The 22,719-nt window shown below is 40.6% G+C and overlaps 1 protein-coding gene across 1 annotated transcript in view; it reads left to right on the forward strand.

The window, feature by feature from the left end:
• LOC138947983 (uncharacterized) overlaps positions 1-22,719 on the forward strand; it is a 627,639-nt gene that overhangs the window by 406,155 nt on the left and 198,765 nt on the right. The window lies entirely within an intron of this gene.

Consider the following 22,719-nt stretch of genomic DNA (forward strand, 5'->3'; position numbering starts at 1 on the left):
ATTTTTGCCATCAGACAGCAAGTAAAATGCCTAATTCGTATACACAGTTTTATTTTTAACAACATCTGTATAACATGCGGACGACAAAACAGGAAATGCCATTTTCTCAATCGATATGTATAGCTAACCGAACGCCTGGTTGAAACCGCAATCAAAAACATCTTGAAAATTGTTTATTCTCACAGCTAGAATTATTTTACATCAACAATTGTTAATTTACCGAGGAAAACAACAGTCACATAAGATACATTATGGATGATTTTGAATCAACTCCGAAAACCGAACCGGGTCGAAGCAAAAAAGAGTTTACACATACACAGGCTTGAAAAAGGATAATTTGGTTCAATCTGTTAGATTTTTACCCATAACGTTAAAGATCAGCTTAATATAAAAGGAAAGTGATCACTGTAAAAGGATTTTGCTATCGCAAAATAATTCAACTTCCGGTTTTACCACATGGCGTCCATAATATTATCAATTTATTACATAGCGTGCATTTGTCAGAAATTATACTAAATGTTAGAAGCGATCTTAAAGTGAAAGTAACGTTTAATAAAAGTATGCGCATTTATTTATTGATTGATATATGACTAAAATAATGGACATGTAATTTAAACGTACAAAACGACATTTTGTACACTACCTCTCTAAAAAAAAACGCGACTATGACCGACCGATATGTATGTGTAAATTAGGTCATTGTTAGTGATGAAAACGGGGTTTCTTTAAAAGATAACACGCAAACTGTGAAGTTCAAGCCCATAAATGATTTTAGTACGACTTCTTCAAAACAGGTCTGTTTTTCACTCCACCAGTTTCAGTTTTAATAAAATATATGTATAGCTCTCATTTAAAAAAACCCGTATCTGCAATTCACTTAACCAAATACACAATGAACCCAGAAGGTATTAGAGTGAGACACTTTACAGTGAAATATGTTATGATTCCCCTTATTTCAAAATATATGCATTTTAATTGGCAGACACGATTCACGTCGTTGGTACGTGTCCTCTGGTGAGGCAACCGTTAGCATTTTTTGTCGTAAAAATGGACATTTTTAAACATAAATCATGGACAAAAAACTAATTCTACAAAAAGTGCAGGTTTTCTTGGTATAGTCAGTTAAAGCATCTTAAAATTCAAGAAATTGTGCAATTACGTGTATGTATTTGAAATGGCAGAAAATATTGAATGAGTGATTTTTGACTGATTGAAACCCTACCCCCACTAACAAAATGTGCCCTGAGATTAGGGGTGTTAGTTGAAGATGAATGAATAATGGCTATGGTTTTCCCCTAAAGTATTCAAAACCTAAACATATACATAGGCAAGATGTTCTACATTAACACAATTAACTTTTTAAACATATACATATGCTTAGTACACGATACTTCCGGTTTTTCTACCGGATGACTTATACATTTAGGGGGTAAACACCTTATCATAGAAAAAGCTTTATTTTCAAAAAGTGCAAGTAATTATTAAAAATCATACATAATATTTATATATTGGAGTTAATTTTCCTTCGAAAGTCATTTGTTTCAAGTGGCAGACAATGTCAGTTGGAGAGTTACATGTACGTAAAGTGTATAACTGTTGTCTGTGATTAGTGCATTGTGTACACATTGGCACTTTTGATCCTAAATGCTAAACGATGTCGTGATCATACCACAGTTTTAGGATAATTTACATCGCATCGATTACTAAATTGATGGTAGAATTTCACTGATAAATTCTATTTCCGGTAGCGTCAGTGCCGTTATCTGAGATAGTAACGTTTTACATGGTTTCACGTTCAGTGGTGAACGTAACGTGTGGTTTAACAAAATTACTTGCACATACAATAGTGAAGTCTGTCTGTGTGTCTTTGTTTGTGTGTTTGTCTATGTCTGTCTGTTTGTCTCTCCCTCTGTCTGTCTATCTCTTTCTCTCTGTGTCTTTGTCTGTCTGTCTGTGTGTCTCTCTCACTCTCTCTCTCTCTCTCTCTCTCTCTCTCTCTCTCTCTCTCTCTCTCTCTCTCTCTCTCTCTCTGCGAGGTAGGTGCACTTAAAGAGAAAGCAATACAGAAAGAAATGCATTTCTCTACCAAGAATGAAGTTTGTCTGTCTGTGTGTTTGTGTGCGTGATTTTTTTGGTTGCGTAAGTGTTTCTCTATAAGCATCTCTACGTCTTTGTTTGCGTACATAAGTGCGTGCGTGCATGTGTGGGGGTTTCTGTGTCGGTTTGTCTCACTGTGTGTATGTCTGTCATTTTGTCGGTATGTTTGTGTATGTCTTTGTGTGTGTGTGTGTGTGTGTGTGTGTGTGTGTGTGTGTGTGTGTGTGTGCGTGCGTGCGTGCGTGCGCGCGCGCGCGCGTGTGTGTATGAGTGCGTGCGTGTGTGTGTGCGTGTGTGTGTGTGTGTGATTGCAATTATTCCTCCTTTTTACATTTAGTCAAGTTTTGACTAAATGTTTTAACGTAGAGCGGGGAATCGAGACGAGGGTCGTGGTGTATGTGCGTGTGTGTGTCTGTGTGTGTGTGTGTAGAGCGATTTAGACTAAACTACTGGACCGATCTTTATGAAATTTGACATGAGAGTTCCTGGGTATGATATCCCCAGATGTTTTTTTCAGTTTTTTGATAAATGTATTTGATGACGTCATATCCGGCTTTTCGTGAAAGTTGAGGCGGCACTGTCACGCTCTCATTTTTCAACCAAATTGGTTGAAATTTTGGTCAAGTAATTTTCGACAAAGCCCAGACTTCGGTATTGCATTTCAGTTTGGTGGCTTAAAAATTAATTGATGACTTTGGTCATTAAAAATCTGAAAATTGTAAAAAAAATATATTTTTTATAAAACGATCCGAATGTACGTTCATCGTATTGTTCATCATTTTCTGATTCCAAAAACATATAAATATGTTATATTTGGATTAAAAACAAGCTCTAAAAATTAAAAATTAAAAAATTGTTATCAAAATTAAATTTTCGAAATCAATTTAAAAACACTTTCATCTTATTTCTTGTCGGTTCCTGATTCCAAAAACATATAGATATGATTAAAAACACGCTCAGAAAGTTAAAACGAAGAGAGGTACAGAAAAGCGTGCTATCCTTCTCAGCGCAACTACTACCCCGCTCCTCTTGTCAATTTCACAAAAACAACCAGATAATGACGTCATTTTAAGTGGCACAAACGTGTACATGAATGCCTTCCCTTTCGAATGATTTACAGTTATATAATTTCTGTCAAGCGGTTTAAGTTTTATGTCCGTTTTATGAACCCAACCCTCAAAACAAGAATAGTAACGCCAAAGAAGGAAAACATACACACAAACCAACGTTTTTCTCACCGGTGGTTTGGAATATTGCCCCAAAACTTTCGATTTAGTGTTGTGGTGTTAAAATCTATCAGAAAAAAGTGTTTGCTAACGTGACGCCAAAAAGTAACCAAAACGGTCCTTAGCCGACTGACTAATACACACAGTACAAACACCCTTCCATTTGAACGCCCACCAAACGGGAACATCCTAGGTGCCCTACGTAAAGAGCGACCAATTTTCAAAGAATTAATTTTGCTGATTGTGTCAGAGACAATCGGACCGTGGTGCGTTTTGGCGCTAGACCTAACTTTTAAAATCTAAATAATAAATTGACAGCTGGTTACACAAACATTCTTAAATCATAAAATAATTCTTTTTTCATCAAGACAAGATCAGTACAATTCGAAGTTTTGAAAGTTTGAAAAAAGAAAAGCCCGGAAGCAGGGTCACGCAAGGTAGTGGTTCTCGTAGCAGACGACGGTTTATGCATATTGCCAGTTCCTGTCAACATTCAAAAGCCATCGCTAGAGTTCTTGTGAACCCCAGCCGGGTTTTTTGTGCATAGTCAGAGGTACAAAATAACGTGCTATTGCAGATAAGCTCACATCGAGTCGCATTCAAATAACTAACTGACGACTACATTGTGAAAAAGGGAAACTGGATCACACGGGTTCACGATGGCTCAGGGGTAAGATAAACCACGCACAAATAAATTCTTTGAAAATTGCTCGCTCTTTACGGAGGGCACCTAGGATGTTCTCAAGCGGTGAGTGTTTAAACGAAAGGGTGTTTGTACTGTGTGTAAAAGCTTGACCGTATGTGTGATGGTTTACGGGAGGCTTACTGTGCCTTTAAAGAAAACAACTACAGTTTCAGCGTAGACCCGTCGGTGGGTTCATCCTATAGTCTTAATCGTCGTAGTATGGAGACGTTCTTACAAACTTAACGATCAGGGCTGAAACCGATACCACACCACCATTACCATCCGGCCAGTCAAAATTGCCGTTCGTGAATGTCGGATACCCCGTGCAATTTGCTCCATACCAGCCTGGAACGCCCTTAGCAGCATAGCATCCGTTAGTGTCATGTCCGTTGGCGCTGAATTTCAGTGGTGGGGAAACAGAAAACCCATCGCCGTAGACACTGGTTGGCCTGAAGCCATCGAATGAAATTGCATAAGACGATGTTTCAGGTCCAATAGTAAAGTTGTCATACAGGTTATTTTTATTGTTTGTATTGAAATTCAACTCGTAAGACGCTTGCGACGTGAAGTGGTGCAGGGTGTCTAGTCCGACGAAGTAGTCGATAACCATGGGATTGTTACCAATGCCGGCTTTCAGAATTGGGAAATCTTGATTGAAGCTGGATATGGTTGAATGCAGAAGTAAGGCTGTTGCGCCACCCCACGAGTATTGGCATCGGACCTGAAACAAATCATCATCATCATCATCATCATCATCATCATCATCATCATCATCATCATCATCATCATCATCATCATCATCATCATCATCATCATCATCGTCGTCGTAATCGTCATCGTCGTCACTATCATCATCATTATCGTCGTTGTCATCATCATCATCATCATCATCATCATCATCATCGTCGTCGTCGTCGTCGTCATCGTCGTCGGCTGCAATATTAACAACTGCTGTTATTAGGCTAACCGTGACAATAAAAGGATGATAGCGGTGTTTCTGAATACATGTACTTCTGTCCTTCTGTAGCATTTTAAATATGTTTTAGTGAATACTTTACCTTGAAAGAAGCAGGAGCTTCGATGGGCTGAATTTCTAGTTCTCCCTCGCTTCCACCAGCATGCCCGTTGTCAAAGGCTTCGGAGCAATCTGTCAAAAAAAGAATCATCAAACAGATGTCATTGACGATCACAGATTCAAAGAGTGTCAGGTGGCCAAGTATTCTCGTTACTGGCCTGGTCACTAGGCAACAACAGTTGAGTACCAACTGTTTACCTAATAATGACAGAAAAATGTATATGGTGATTTATGCTAAATAATTTCGTTGTTAAACAAAGAAGACATTCAAATGAACACAAAAGAAAGAGGATTTAGTTTCAGCTGTGTTAAAACTATCTTTACAGTTGTGACATTTTTACGCTGAAGAAAATTGTGCCAATTAACAATAGGTTAAGGCAGGAATGTCTTCAAGGCATGAAAACTGAAAGAAAAAAAAAAGTACAGAAAAAAAAATTCGCTTGATAATAGTCAGAACTAGGACGGAGGATGCACTCTTTATAAATGTTATCCAAGCAGTTTGAAATCAAATACACACACACACACACGCACACACACATACGCACACACACACACACACACTCACACAAACACACACTCACACACACACACGCACGCACGCACGCACACACACACACGCGCACACACACACACACACACAAACACACACATACACGCACGCACGCACACACAAACACACACAGACACACACACACACACACACACACACACACACTCACACACACACACACACACACACACACACTCACACACACACACACACAACGTTACCTCTCACAAACCGCTCACAGGCTAAACCACTGTACTGTATGGGGCAGACACATTTGTTTCCGTTGAGTGTTCGTCGTTACGACACCACAGAGGTGCTTTCTATAGAAAACAGAAATGGTAATGTTATGTTTGAATTTAAAGCAAAACAATATGACACTTTGTGAAATACCATACATTACCGTACAAGACTCTAAAACAAACTAGAACAATGCAATATAATGGAGTATTATACAACATTACTAATGCATGTCATATCTAACCCAGCTGCGAATATATACCGAGCAACAAAAGAAACGCGAATTTTCTCCAGAAAAACGTTGAATCACAATTTAAAAATGTCATTTCTCATAAACGTAGCATCGAAACGAATCAAAATCACGGTGGTATGTTCTTTGCACACTGTTCTTGGCTATGGCATAGTCTTTCGCTGCCACGGGCAAAGGAAGCCTGTGCAGATGGTCAGTACGGTGTGTGACCCCCATTGACGTTGATGACGGCCTGGCAGCGGCGCCTCATGGAGTGGATGAGTCGGTTGATGGCGTCTCTCGGGATGTTGCACCAGGCATGGATTTAAGGGCCTGACGCAGTTCTGCGGCAGTTCTTGGTCCTGAGCGTAACTGGTTGAGCTTTCTTTGAAGTTGGTCCCAGAAATGTTCAATGGGATTCAAATCTAGGCTGAGGGCGGGCCAGGCTATGATGTCGATGTTATTGTGCTGCAGGAAGGCCTGGGTGACCCTGGCTGTGTGCGGGCGAGCGTTATCTTGCTGCAGAACACAGTTTCTGCGCGCCTGGAAAAAGGGCGCAACATGAGGCTGTAGGATCTGGTCAATATAACGCTGTGCTGTGATGCCGTTTCCCCGACCAGGATCAAGATTGTTGAAAAACACAGGTCCCAGGGATTGGTTGAAGCCGATTCCACACCCGGACCATGACGTTTGGTCCACCCTGGGCATTGTGTTCCATGACGCAGTCACCAGCATAGCGTTCACCTCTTCTTCGCCACACTCTGACACGCCCATCAACATGACTAATGCAGTAACGGCTCTCATCGGTGAACAGAATGTTTCGCCATTGTCTCCAGTTCCAGTTGATGTGATCCTGGGCCCATTGCTGGCGCGCCATGCGATGTCTTTGAGTGAGGACTGGTCCTCTAGCTGGACGGCAGTTTTGGAGGTCTCGCTCAGCAAGTCTTCGGCGTACTGTCTGGCCACTGATGGGTCTCTGGTGGTTACCGACGGTGTTCCTGGCTGTTTCATTGGCTGTATGGAATCGGTTTCTCAAATGATGACGCAGGATCTGGCGATCTTGTCTCTGTGTGGTAACGCGAGGTCTTCCACTTCGCTGTGTATCAGCAGTGCTTCCAGTGTTGACAAAACGTTGCTGAAGGCGATACACTGTTGACAGATGCACATTGAAAGCGACTGCTACCGCTTCTGGGTCATCACCAGCCGATATTCGACCCACTGCCCTCTCGCGTTGTTCTGGTGTCAATCTTGGCATCTTGACTCTGTCAAAAGTTAGACTGGCAGTAAGCGTGCCATGGTCTCTTTTTATTACTAATGCATCAGTGAACACATCTCACACATGAGGTTTCCCCTACTCCGCTTGCACGTGCTGTAAGCGCGCATCATGTGTTTCACGTGGAAACTGCTTGTCCGGTGCGTTGAGACAGCAGCAATGGGAAAATATTCACACAACAGCTTTGTTACACATGACTGCATAGGGCATCTATATCCCGAAAATTGTCACTCTCAGATTAACTGCGTTTTTTTAAATCAAAACATTGAGAAAAAAATTCGCGTTTCTTTTGTTGCTCGGTATAGAATAAGCAGTCCCGGATCAACTAGCGGTGTCTCTACCAGGACGGGGTGGGTTGACAGATGGCACTGACTACCCTATTCAATGCCCTACGTGTCCGATGATGGTTACACCATGTGAGTAAGAACCGCATTAAAAGCTCTAGCCCCGGGGTGGGACCCCCCGGTAAGAATTTCCCTATGTGTTCCCAGGGTTAGGTTTTTGAGCCAGGAACTACGGGCGGGGTAACCCTGAAAGAAACCTAAGAGCTGAAGTCGGAGGATCTGGGCCAACAGGCGCACCTTAACCAACCATAGATCCACGCAAATCGCAAAGCAAAAAAAAATCTAACCCATCCGATATAAGAATGCAAGTCATCACCATACCACACCATAATATGCAATTCAATTAGAGGAACATTAGAGGAACATTTCATTTTCTCTTCCTTGTTTGTATTGCAGAAAGCACTTTGCTAGTCTTCCACACCAAGTTATTTCCATGATTGTTAGTTTATTTGTTTGTTGATCAGTCGTTTGTATATTCTTTGCTCATGTCTTTGTTTGTTTGCGAACTTCCTGCATAATTAAGAGAATACGGACCACTTTTTGTTTAATGCTGATAACTAGCTTGTTTTCTTGCTTTAAAAAAAAATCTGTTGTTTCTCTTGTTTGAGGCCGTCAGGTCGAGTTTGTGTGTGTGAATGTTTTGCTTTGTCCTGATTTAAACGTCCGTTGTTTCTTATTTCTAATAAAGAAGTTTCCTTTTGTGCCTGGTAGTTGTTCTCTCTTTTTTTTTAAAACAGTATTTTATTCGTAAACAGACACATGATAATATAACAACATTAAGAAGGAGCACAACAAGTTTAAAACTTATGATAAGGCCAAAAAAAAAAAATTGTCTGTTTCTGGTAACATGGCTAAAAAAAATAGGGTCGGTAGGTCGGGATTTTTTTTTTATTTTTTTATTTATTTATTTTTTTTTTTACCCCAAATGTAGACCAATAAAACTAACTTTAAAAATCGCGCAAAGAGACTGGATTCACTATACAAGACACTCAACACATTAACAAATCGTCAGCGGACTTTCGTTTTCACACGTTTTTGTTGTTCATTTTCTCACCCTGTCCTTTACCACCAAAAAAACCCCAACTTTTTTTGAGTTTGAAAAAAAAAAGTTTAGGGTCGGCGCCGAAATTTAGGGTCGGTCGGGTGACCAGAAACAGACAATTTTTTTTTTTGGCCTAAGTGCTCACATAAACATGCCTGAAATTTCATGGCGGAATATGATCAATGCGACACATTTTTGAAAAAAGAGAAGAAAGAAAAAAAATGGAGAAAAACAACAAGGAAAACTTAGTTTGAATTATCGAACACAATCTGTGTCAATACCGAAAACGAAAACAAATACAAAACGAGAACGAAAGACACAACAAAATATCAAAAAGTAGATGGGCCCCAAGTAATATATTTAAAAAACAACAAAACAAAACAACATCGAACTAAGGTGTCCCAAAGCGGTTTGATTTCTCAATATAGCTTTGGACAACAACAAAAATAGCACTATTTTCAAATATGGAAATGTTTGAATCACCTGTCAGGAGTGTGTCAATATTAACAAATTCTGGAGCTAATGTACCGATTGTTGCGGTTCTTGCATCATTAAACAGGGGACATGATAACAAATAGTGAAGAACAGTTTCAGCAAAATAACCACAAGAACATTCCGGGTTGTTTACTAGGTGGCGATTAAACATATCATATTGTAAATCACTCATTCCAAGTCTTAACCTGCAATGCAAAACTTCAGTTTTGCGATTTGGGGAATAGTAATATGGTGGAATTGAAATATCAAAAGCTGTGAAATGTCGCTTGAACAGACCAACAGAATCACATTGTTGTATATTTTCAGGCAACTTATTCCAGAGACTAGTTGCAGAAGGAATAAAAGATGACTTGTACAAATCTGATTTACACTGGGATAGTCATACGCTCAAGTGGGCGTCTGTGGTGGTAGGGATTCAGGTCAGAAACAAGAGGGGTAGCAATAAAACGTTGAGGTAATTTGGTAAATTGCCGTGGACCATTTTATAATATAACATTAATTTGTGACAATGTCTTTGCTTTGTAAGTGGTATCAAGCCAGATTTTGTACAATGTTTCGTGTGAAGTGCCTTTAACAGCACCAACAATAATTCCAATGGATTCGAGTTACAACTTCTCCAGCTCATCTGGCAGCCTCTTTGAACAATTATCCCACACAACATCGCAATTATCAAAATGAGGTAAAATAAAGGATTTATACATTGCTTCTATGGATCTTCGACCAAGCCTATATTTATAAGAGTACTCGACAAGTTGCCACAACAGACTGTATGTGTAAGGCCCATTTACAATTATCTTGAAAAATAACACCTAAATGTTTATGACTTTCTTTTTCTATGAGGGCTACATTACTAAAAACAAGGGGAAATTTCTGTATACATCGTTGACCGGAAAAGGATATTAACTCTGTTTTCGACTGATTATATTTCACTTTCCATTTAATGGCCCAATTTGCAATTTTACCTAAATCAGAATTAAGTATTTCAGTTCTACGGAAAGGGTCATCGAGGCTTAAATACATGCTGGTATCATCTGCAAATAGTTTAATCACTGATTCAATATTATCAACAATGTCGTTTATATAAACCAAAAAGAGGAGAGGTCCTAATACTGACACTTGGGGAACACCCGCAGAAACCGGCAAAAACTGTGACTTACAACCTTTTACCACAACACATTGTTTTCTTTCCCTCAAATAATTCTCAAACCAAAAATACAACTGTCCCCTTATGCCAATAGCGTATAACTTTTTCATCAAACCCTTGTGCCAAACTCTGTCGAAAGCTTTTGACATGTCAAAGAAAATCGCCTGTGATGTTATCTTATCATCAAAAGCTTTGCATATATCATTATACAAACAAATGAGTTGATATACAGTTGAATCACATGGAATAAAACCGGACTGAACTGGTGTCAACAGGTTATACTCCTTCAAATAAGCAAACACGTGACATTGTACACACCTTTCCATAACTTTACCTACACAGCTAAGAAGTGATATTGGTCGGTAATTTGAACATAATTCCTTTTCGCCTTTTTTATATATCGGAATTACATTAGCTATCTTCCATATTGCAGGAACTGTGGTTGTTTTCTCTTCAGTTTATTGTAATGCCTAATTAGAGAGAATAAGTTTCGACAGAAATTCAGCAAAACATAAATACTGAAACATTCATAACTGATCGATTTTAGAAATCTGGGCGTGTAATAGTGGCCAGAGAAGAGGCTATAACAAATGATTGTAAAAAGCCCACTTTACTTCAAAAAAGCATGATACTACTCAGTTTGTGAGTCAGAATATGTCAAATATTAATCACATTCTTCTTCCTTCTCGTGCACTTATATAAATCAGATTTATTTGAAGTCGATAAGAACATTCTTTGAAGCGCAGCAGGTAACTAAAGAAACCTTCTTCTTCTTCTTTTTCTTCTTCTTCTTCTTCTTCGTTAGTGGGCTGAAACTCCCACGTACACTCGTGTTGTTTGCACGAGTGGAATTTTAAAGAAACCAATCCTGGGCCGGACTACCGGGGGGGGGGGGGGGGGGTTATGGGGGTTGCACACCCCCCCCCCCCCCCCCGGTAGCCTAAACATGTACCTCACTTATTTAAAACATTTTTTATTATTGTTTATTTTATGCCGTTTCATGCAAGGAGCGACCATTTTCCTATCTCAGAATATGACCTACCCATCTGCCCCCTGACCCCCACAAGGGGCTCTGCCCCTTGACCCCGCAAGGGGGAACATTCCCCAAGACCACCACTGGCAACCCCCCCCCCCTCCTCTTAGCCTAGTCCGGCCCTGCAATCAAAAACAGAGATAACATAAATAAAACTATATATTGCACGTTAAGAATAGTATTTGATATATTATTTTTGAAATTGTCGGCGCTAGTTATAACTTATTCTCAAATGACCTCAGGGAGTATGCATTTTAATAAAAGGGTTTGTGGTCAAATGTATTTTATTGTTTATCTATCTTTTGGATGGTAACCGTTTGGCATCTAAAAGAATCATGGATGATGTGTAAACATTACGTGAAACGTACGGTTTATGTGTTATATAACTTTTAAATATACGATAGGAAATAGAAAGTAATTATATTACTCGAACACACAAAAAAGAACGAAAAACAAGTTGCGTAAGGCGAAATTACTACATTTAGTCAAGCTGTGGAACTCACAGAATAAAACTGAACGCACTGCATTTTTTCACAATGACCGTAGTCCGCCGCTTGTGCATAACGGAGTGAAACTGACGAGCCTGTTCAGCGCGGTAGTGGTTTCGCTGTACTGCATAGCACGCTTTTCTGTACCTCTCTTCGTTTTAACTTTCTGAGCGTGTTTTTAATCCAAACATATCATACCTATGGTTTTGGAATCAGGAACCGACAAGGAATAAGATGAAATTGTTTTTAAATCGATTTCGGAAATTTAATTTTGATCATAATTTTTATATTTTTAATTTTCAGAGCTTGTTTTTAACCCAAATATAACATATTTATATGTTTTTGGAATCAGGAAATGATGTAAAATAAGATGAACGTAAATTTGGATCGTTTTATATATATAAATAAAAAAATTACAATTTTCAGATTTTTAATGACCAAAGTCATCAATTAATTTTTAAGCCACCAAGCTGAAATGCAATACCGAAGTCCGGCCTTCGTCGAAGATTGCTTTACACAAATTTCAATCAATTTGATTGAAAAATGAGGGTGTGACAGTGCCGCCTCAACTTTTACAAAAAGCCGGATATGACGTCATCAAAAGTATTTATCGAAAAAAAGAAAAAAAGTCCGGGGATATCATACCCAGGAACTCTCATGTCAAATTTCATAAAGATCGGTCCAGTAGTTTGGTCTGAATCGCTCTACACACACACACACGCACAGACAGACAGACAGACAGACACACAGACAGACACACACACACACACACACACACACACACACACACACACACACACACACACACACACACACACACACACACATACACCACGACCCTCGTCTCGATTCCCCCTCTATGTTAAAACATTTAGTCAAAACTTGACTAAATGTAAAAACTAACCTTCTGAATATGAAAGCAGTGAGGCGAGGTGGCACCAGTCAGACCGTCACATAATCCAGGTACCACCTCCCGCGTCAGTGTACATCTCACCTGTCCTGCTTCCTCACCTGGGCAGATGTTGACACCTGTGCAGTCGTCTTGTGTAGAACATGCAGCAGTGCATTCCAGGTGAGAGAGAGCAGTTATGTGTCCTTGTTGTTGCGTTTTTAGGAAACGTTCTTTGGGGCAAATATTGTACGTGACAGAACGAGTTGTTTTGTCGCTCGTTGCCAGAGACAGTTGTGTTTCGGCAAATGTAATCAGTAACACAACGAAGGTTGCCGCCACTGTCATGTCTATTGCAAAATGTTGTCCTTTCAATTCGATCGTATATGTCTTGAGTAATTTACAAATCCACGAAAAAGGACTGGATGGCTTTACAACTGTCAATTACAAATGTATCAACCTAAACTGTTGTTTTATTGTACACCGAGACCCGAAATCTGGTCTACAACATAAAGAGATTGTTTAAGCTGGCTTGCTATGAACGTAGGCTACAAAAGGTTCTTCCTCCAACAGCAAATCTAAAGCTCGGACATTACATTGCACACAAAGTTCCTTCTCACTTTATTCTTTTGTTTGGGTTTGGTTAAACTCTCTGCATACTTTTCAGTTGAACACCAAAGGTTCCATTTCAGCAAACGATCTGCAATATTATTAAGATGCTATACTGTCCATTAGGTCTGCAACACATAGGCCTACACTGCTGCTCTCGAACGCGTGGTGGCAGTTGGGCAATTGAACATCAAGTTTGTAATCATGTACGTGTGTCTTCAAGACGTATTGGTATTTCTATGTGCTATATATATTCTTCCGAAATAGCTTACAGTTGTACTGCAAACAAAGATCTGATGATATATAGATCGAGGTGTAAAATTAGAACGGTGAATTGATTAGTAAAATCGAATTTCACACACTTTCAACTGGGTGTTCACAGGTGAAGAGAGTGCGTGAGACCATAGCTCGTGAGAAATTCTGTAACAGAACAAACTGAAAAATCCATCTGCTTTTGTATTAGAAACTATTTAGAAACTTGTTCAGGGTTAGAACATTGAAATGTACCTATTTTACGCATTCGAATGTAGATATTGATTCGTTATATTATTTATTAAGGATATTTCTATAGCGCATAACTAAAAGCACTTTATTACAGTTGAAACATACATTTAAAGTGCCTGTTGATCCGCTGAATACATTCTTGGCATTTCTCAGGACTAAACTTAATGCAGGGACGGACACGGGTCAACTTTATGTGCAGACTCAAAGACGGTATCCATGTCCCACCCCCGTGTCACCACAGGGGCATGTAAAATACCTCGGTCATACTGCCATAAGTGCCGGTGGCCGATTACACCTGAACATGCACACACTCGGGTAGCGCGACTCTTGTTACTGCTAGCTTTCCACTGGGAGGAAGCGACCCGAATTTCCCAGTATTGGGATAATGGAATAATGAAATGAAAGGAATTAAATAAACGAGGCAGGGGTACAGGGCCACACACACACAAACACACCCATCTACCCTACATGGGAAGGTGTTGTGTTAGCTTCTCCGCCTGGTAAGAGGCGGAAATGGTTGTATTTGTCCCAACAGTAGAACCCATTTGGTCTGTGAACATGTTTCCAATGAAGTTATAAAGAGGAAATATACGGCTGTCATCCCACTATTCGTCGTTCAAATGATAACGGCTTTGGTAAGCTCCCAGCTAAAAGAAGAAGAAGAAGAAGAAGAAGAAGAAGAAGAAGAAGAAGAAGAAGAAGAACAACAACAACAACAACAACAACAACAACAACAACAACAACATAAACTACAACAACAACAACAACAACAACAACAACTAAAACACCAGCCGCAGCAGCAGCAACAACACATCATCAGTAGTAGTAGCAGCAGCAACAACAATAACAACAGCATCTACAACAACAACAACAACAACAACAACAACAACAACAACAACAACGATGATAGCACAAAAAAGAATACAACAAGCAAGACAGACAAAGGAATATCTAGCCATTTATATTCATCTAAAATACACGTATACCAAGTGGCATGGTGCAGCAAAATAATGATAGAAAGAATGGATAACATAGCATAATTAAAATTAGCAAATGGTGAGACATGTCAAGGATTTAGATATCAACATTCTCCGCAAACCCATCCAGATTATGTTTTAGAATCCTTAAAATCTAAAGCAATCTCATTGCTGTTGGTTAGAAAAATTGTGTTTAGCAATATTTTACTTGGTTTATAACGGGCTTAACACGTACCTATTAACCCTTTCGCTGCCAATCAAAACTTACTTATGTGCATTCCTGATTGCCAGGGAATTTTGGAGTTCGGGGTGTAATAATTCACAAAAAATTCTAGCTCCAAACTGGCAGTAGGTAGGTAAGTAAAACCTATGTTATTTTTAAAAGAAGTTGAAGCCACCTGTATTTACGCGCAATTGCATAGTCCGTATCTATTCAGACACATTCTGCTAGGCTACATTACTTTTACAAGTTTTACCTGGTTAAGGGTCCACCACCGTCAGTAATTCTGCTCTCTTTAAAACAAAACAAGTCGCGTAAGGCGAAATTACTACATTTAGTCAAGCTGTGGAACTCACAGAATGAAACTGAACGTAGTCCGCCGCTAATGCAAAAGGCAGTGAAAGTGACGAGCCTGTTTGGCGCGGCAGCGGTTGCGTTGTGCTTCATAGCACGCTTTCTGAGCGTGTTTTTAATCCAAACATATCATATCTATATGTTTTTGGAATTAGGAACCGACAAAGAATAAGATGAAATAGTTTTTGAAACGATTTCGGAAATTCAATTTTAATCATAATTGTTATATTTTTATTTTTCAGAGCTTGTTTTTAATCCAAATATAACATATTTATATGTTTTTGGAATCAGAAAATGATGAAGAATAAGATAAACCTAAATTTGGATCGTTTTATAAAAAATTATTTTTTTTACGATTTTTAGATTTTGAATGACCAAAATCATCAATTAATTGTTAAGCCACCAAACTGAAATGCAATACCGAAGTCCGGCCTTCGTCGAAGATTGCTTGGCCAAAATTTCAATCAATTTGATTGAAAAATGAGGGTGTGACAGTGCCGCCTCAACTTTTACAAAAAGCCGGATATGACGTCATCAAAGACATTTATCAAAAAAATGGAAAAAAAAACATCCAGGGATATCATTCCCAGGAACTCTCATGTCAAATTTCATAAAGATCGGTCCAGTAGTTTAGTCTGAATCGCTCTACACACACACACACACAGACACATGCACACACACACACACACACACATACACACACACACACACACACACACACACATACACCACGACCCTCGTCTCGATTCCCCCTCTATGTTAAAACATTTAGTCAAAACTTGAATAAATGTAACAAAAAAACACCCACATGTTTTAAGCACAGTTTGGCAAGAGTGATTTGAGGAGGGCAAGGGGGCTCAATGGCCGGCCTTAAAGGCCTTCTTTAAATATTAATTATGCAAATGTTATGCCTTGCAAACCGTGACAATACATATTTTCATTCTTTGAAATGTCGGAGTATCATTTGTCGAATCTAAGAACATTTCAAGTGAACAAAACAAAAACAAAAACAGAAACAACCATGATCATTTTTGAGAATATGTTCAGATTCTACCCAAACTCTCAAAGACCAGGTTTGGTTTTTAGATAGAAATTGATAAGCTGTACATGAGTATAAAGAGGGATAATTACCAGACACTCCCAGGACTTATATTAAGCCTAGCGCAGAACCGCGCGAGGTGACATGCGACTCATTTCGTGGTGGAGGGTCACAAATAGACTTGAGGTTTCCATAACCGTCATCTCCGTTACCGGCTTTTTCTGGCAAATGAGAAACAATTTGTGATACATTGTTCGCTCACTTGAGCATACAACGAAAAAATCATTGACAGGGCCGCCAGGTGTCTTCTGGCTCTGTCGTGAGGCAACATGCGAGCGCCCGTAATCTCCGATGCTGTCATCTTTATTACCTTCATCTCCGATACCGTCATTTGCGGGCCAAAATAGGATGCCGTTTTCGACGTGTTTGTTGACAAACTGCGTCGGGGATAGATCTACAACATTGTGTACATTGCCAAATCATATATGGTTCGACAATGCAAGACCTGCTCTCTATTCTAACCAATTGGCATTTAGATTCCTTTGATACCCTGTAATCTGCACTTGACTGACAAAAAGGCAATTGAACAGTCTGAGAATGTGCGCAAGTGTCACATTTCTTTGTGCATGTTTTGTAGTTTTGTTGTTGAGGCTGATCTAAGAGACTAAACACTTGTCATAATGATTTCCTGGAAGAAGATAATATTACGTCTTTGTAACGATAAGCTAATGGTCTATGGGAGACAACTCCTTATCGTTGTTCATTAACATGTTTGATTGTTGCCCTTGCGGAGCTCTTGTGGAATAGAGAAGAATAAATACACTTCTACTTCTGCCCAACATGGAACCGGTGTGGTCTCAATATCGTTGTACGAATCCATTGCTTGTTCACGCTCACATCCGCATCCAGACATGACAGACATACAAAGGAACAAGACATGGTGTCCAGAATGGAGTCAAGTACATAGTGAGTAGAGATGGCGTTCAAACCACCTGCAAACTTTGACTTTGTGAGACCGGCTGGTTGGGCAGAATGGCGCCAACGCTTCGGACGCTACCGAGTAGCATCAAAGCTGATGAAAGAAGATGGAGAAATTCAGGTCAGTTCACTCATCTATAGTATGGGTAATGAGGCAGAGAAAATATTCTCGCAGTTTAACCTGAGTGCAGAAGATAGCAAGAAATATGACGTAGTGCTGGAAAAGTTCAATGAGTACTTTCTGCAAAGAAAAACGTTATACATGAGCGCGCCAAATTTCACAGACGTGAACAGAAGGAAGAAGAGAGTGTCGAACAGTACATACGAGCATTGTACGATCTATCTGAATACGCTGAGTTTGCTGAGAAAGAAACCACGATTCGAGATAGGTTAGTGCTTGGTGTTGTAGACAAAGAACTGTCACAAAAGCTACAACTGGAGAGTGATCTAGATCTACAGAAAGCTATGAGGATTGCAAGACAGCACGAACAAGTGACTCAACAGCTCAAAGAACAGAGACAGAGTACTAGTGGTGCTACAGCTTCAGTTGATTCCACCAACAGGGACCAGAAATGGAAGTTCAAGAAACACGCAAACCCAAGACACACAGCCACAGGTGCTTGGAATGACAAGAAGAAGTGTACAAAGTGTGGTACTGTACACAAAGACTCTGAGTGTCCGGCTAAAGGAAAGAAATGCCACAAGTGTCAAAAACTTTCACATTTTGCAAGGTGTTGCAAGTCCAAGACTGTTAGTCGAGTCAACGCTCAGAAAGAAACTGAAACTAGTGAAAGTTCAAGCAAACCACAGGAATATTTCATTGACTCTGTGAATAGTGATGAAAGTCCCTGGAGAGAGAACCTCACAGTGTGCGGTCAGCAGCTTACTTTCAAGATCGACACAGGTGCTGATGTCAACGTTATCAGTTCTAAGACATATCACAGTCTCAAAACACCACCCAAGTTGAAGAAAACAAAGCTGGTGCTGAACAGTCCTGGAGGGAGACTTCAAGTTCTTGGACAGTTTGAGACCAAAGTAGGTGATGTGTGTCTGACAGTGTTCGTCGTAAAACATGATACAGAGTGTTTACTCAGCAGAAAAAGTGCTACAGAGATGAACTTTGTGAAGCGAGTCTGCGAGATTTTCAGTTCAGTGAAGTGTGAACCTGTGCGCATTAAGCTCAAAGAGAATGCGGTTCCATACAGTGTGTCTACAGCTAGACGCGTCCCTATTCCTCTTTTAGGGAAGGTAGAGAAAGAACTGAAAAGAATGAAGGACAACGGTGTGATAGAAGAGGTGAAAGAACCAACAGAATGGGTGTCGCCTATGGTTCCAGTTGTCAAGCCGTCGGGAGATGTGAGAATCTGTGTGGATTTGAAGAAACTCAACCAGAACGTAGAAAGAGAACGTTACATGATTCCGACAGTGGAAGAAACCATTCAACGGCTGGAGGGTTCCAAGGTCTTCTCAAGATTAGACGCTCGTTCCGGATTCTGGCAAATTCCTCTTCATGAAGACAGCGCCAAACTGACTACCTTCATAAGGCAAAAAAAAAAAAATTGTCTGTTTCTGGTAACATGGCTAAAAAAAATAGGGTCGGTAGGTCGGGATTTTTTTTTTTTTTTTTTTTTTTTTTTTTTTTTACCCCCAAATGTAGACCAATAAAACTAACTTTAAAAATCGCGCAAAGAGACTGGATTCACTATACATAGAGACAAGACACTCAACACATTTACAAATCGTCAGCGGACTTTCGTTTTCACACGTTTTTGTTGTTCATTTTCTCACCCTGTCCTTTACCACCACCAAAAAACCCAAAATTTTGGAGTTTGGAAAAAAAAAGTTTAGGGCCGGCGCCGAAATTTAGGGTCGGTCGGGTGACCAGAAACAGACAATTTTTTTTTTTTTGGCCTAACGCCGTTTGGTAGATATTACATGAAAAGAGTACCTTTTGGTATCTCGTCAGCTCCAGAGATCTTTCAAAGAATAATGACAGAGATACTCGGAGACATAGAGGGTGTTATCTGTTACTATGATGACATCATGCTACATTCCTCAACGAATGAAGAGCACGACAAGCTCTTGAAGCAAGTCTTCCAAAGACTGAAAGAGCTGAATGAAGACAAGTGCGAGTACAAGAAAACAGAACTGAAATTTCTTGGTCACGTGATCAGCGAGAATGGAGTGAGGCCAGATGAGAGCAAAGTTGAAGCGATCGTCAAGATGAAGGAGCCTGAGAACGTCGAAGAACTGAGACGTTACTTAGGTATGGTGAACTACCTGGGAAGATATGTGCCACATCTTTCCACTGTGCTACAGCCACTGAACAGCCTGTTGGTCAAGGAAACAGCATGGTTGTGGGGACACGCACAAGCTTCAGCGTTCACCAGAGTCAAGGAGCTACTGACTTCAGCGCCAACACTAGCGTTCTTCGATCCGACGAAACCAACAGTCGTAAGCGCTGACGCAAGTTCCTATGGCATCGGAGGTGTCCTGTTGCAAGAGCATGAAGAAGGTCTTCGACCAGTTGCGTTTTGCTCACGAACACTTTCACAAACAGAAACACGATACGCACAAATCGAAAAAGAGTGCCTTGCTTCAGTGTGGTCCTGCGAGAAATTTGACAAATTTCTCATGGGATTAGATACGTTCAGACTCATCACAGACCACAAACCTCTAGTCACCCTGATAAACAACAAAGACTTGTCAGAAACTCCACTACGCTGTCAACGGATGTTGATGAGGCTCATGAGATATAAGCCCATCGCTGAGTACACTGCAGGAAAGAATATGGTCGTAGCAGACCTACTCTCACGTAGTCCAGCATCAACAGAAGCAGATACTAGTCGCACGGAAGACATCAGTTCACACGTAAGCGTAGTGTATGCTTCATGGCCAGTATCGGACACTAAGCTGAAACAGATCCGAGAAGAGACGGCCAAGGACGTCAACCTCAAGACTGCCTTCGATTACACTGTTGCAGGATGGCCTGAGTACAAGCAAGATGTGATGCTTGCAGCAAGAGACTTCTTCGCAATCCGAGGGGAGCTCAGTGTTTGTGATGGACTTTTGATCAAAGGTGATCGTATTGTTATTCCGTTTTCCATGCGCAAAGAGATTCTCGACAGAATCCACGATGGACATCAAGGAATAAACAAGTGCAGAGAGCGTGCAAACCAATCAGTGTGGTGGCCACGTATCAGTAAGGACATTCAGGACAGAGTCGCGGCATGTAGACATTGTCTCGAGAAACGACCGTCGCAACCGAGTGAACCACTCTTGCCGACAGAGTTACCTGATCGTCCTTTCCAGAAGATCGGTGTAGACTTACTTGAGTTTCAGGGAAAACACTACCTTGTCATGAAAGACTACTACTCGAGATACATTGACATAGCATATCTGTCGAGTACCACAGCTTACGCCGTTATCTGCAAGATGAAGAACTCATTTGCACACCACGGGATTCCAGAATCAGTAGTCTCGGACAATGGCACACAGTTTACATCTGAAGAGTTCAGAAAATTTGCATCAGACTGGAACTTTCAGCAGCAGACGAGTAGTCCACGATTTCCGCAGGCCAATGGGGGAGCGGAAAGAGCAGTGGATACCGCCAAAGCTATCCTCAGGCAAGATGACATCTTTCTTGCTCTTCTGACGTACAGAGCAACGCCAATTCCAGAGCTAGGCGCGAGCCCAGCCGAGCTTGCGTTCGGGAGGCGGCTACGGACAACGTTACCGTCGCTTCCTACAAACTTCACTCCGCGTACAGTCAACCATGACCAGCTACGAGTGAAGGACGAGGCCTTCAAAGCGAAACAGAAGTTTCACCACGATAGACATCGCGGTGCACAGCAGTTGCCGGAACTTCAACCCGGTGACCCAGTTCTCATCAAACACGATGGTGAGAAAGGATGGAAGCTGCCTGGCGAGGTGACGAAGATGGTCGCGCCGAGATCTTACCTGGTACAGACAGACAAGGGACCTCTTCGACGCAACAGAAGACACCTGCGCTACAGAAGCTCCAACGACAGTGCCGGTGAGACCAACAACACATCAGGTCCAGTCATCGTTCCTGATGCGCTACGTCATTCACCAGAGCCACAGCAGACGCCAACACCAGCGCCAGATGAATCTCCACCTCCAGATGAGCCGACAGCGCATCAGCCATCTTCAGGCGGATACCACACTCGCAGTGGGAGAGCAGTAGTGAAACCTGCCCGATTCCTGCAGGAGTGATTTTGTGTTGCTGTGAAAGCAAAAATGTGTTTGTGTTGCTGTGAAAGCAAAAATGTGCTTGTGTTGCTGTGAAAGCAAATCTGTGTAGCTAATTTTGCAATGATTGCAAAGTGTTTAGTTATTCTGTGTGTTGGATGGTATCCAGATTTCGGTATTCTTCAGCAGAATTCAAGGATCTTCAGTTCAAGTTTAATTATTAACTGTATGCAAGAATAATCGAGAATTATACTGACTGTTAATGACAATTTCTAGAGACTGAACACTGACAAGAGTATGTGCATGCGTTGAACTGGAAGATCTACGCCTTGAATATTATTTGAGTTAGATTATGGTAAAAGCCAGGAAGACATTTGGTTACAGTTGAACTTGCGTAAAAAGGAGTTAAAAGAATAATGATTTTATAAAGTTGATTCTTTTAACTTTTAAAAGAAAGGGAGATGTAACGATAAGCTAATGGTCTATGGGAGACAACTCCTTATCGTTGTTCATTAACATGTTTGATTGTTGCCCTTGCGGAGCTCTTGTGGAATAGAGAAGAATAAATACACTTCTACTTCTGCCCAACATGGAACCGGTGTGGTCTCAATATCGTTGTACGAATCCATTGCTTGTTCACGCTCACATCCACATCCAGACATGACAGACATACAACGGAACAAGACAGTCTTCATGTGACGTACGAACGGATGTTCCATTGATGTGTTGTAACCACATAGGCTTGGATTTTGAACCTTGCAAGAGGCCTGCGGATGTTCTATTGATAAATGTGTTTAATTGTAACCATAGACGCCTGGGCTATGATACATAATGATTGAAGAAGGCCTGCGGGCTGGTAGAGACTAAACACTTAACATAGTGATTTTCTGAAAGAATGTAACAGTACGTCTTCATGTGACGTACGATCGGATGTTCCATTGGTGTGGTGTAACCACAGACGCTTGGTTTTTGAACCTTGAAAAAGGTCTGCGGACCGAACATTTGGATTTAATAAAAAG

The sequence above is a fragment of the Littorina saxatilis genome, linkage group LG15, assembly GCF_037325665.1.
Source record: "Littorina saxatilis isolate snail1 linkage group LG15, US_GU_Lsax_2.0, whole genome shotgun sequence".
Taxonomy (NCBI): domain Eukaryota; kingdom Metazoa; phylum Mollusca; class Gastropoda; order Littorinimorpha; family Littorinidae; genus Littorina; species Littorina saxatilis.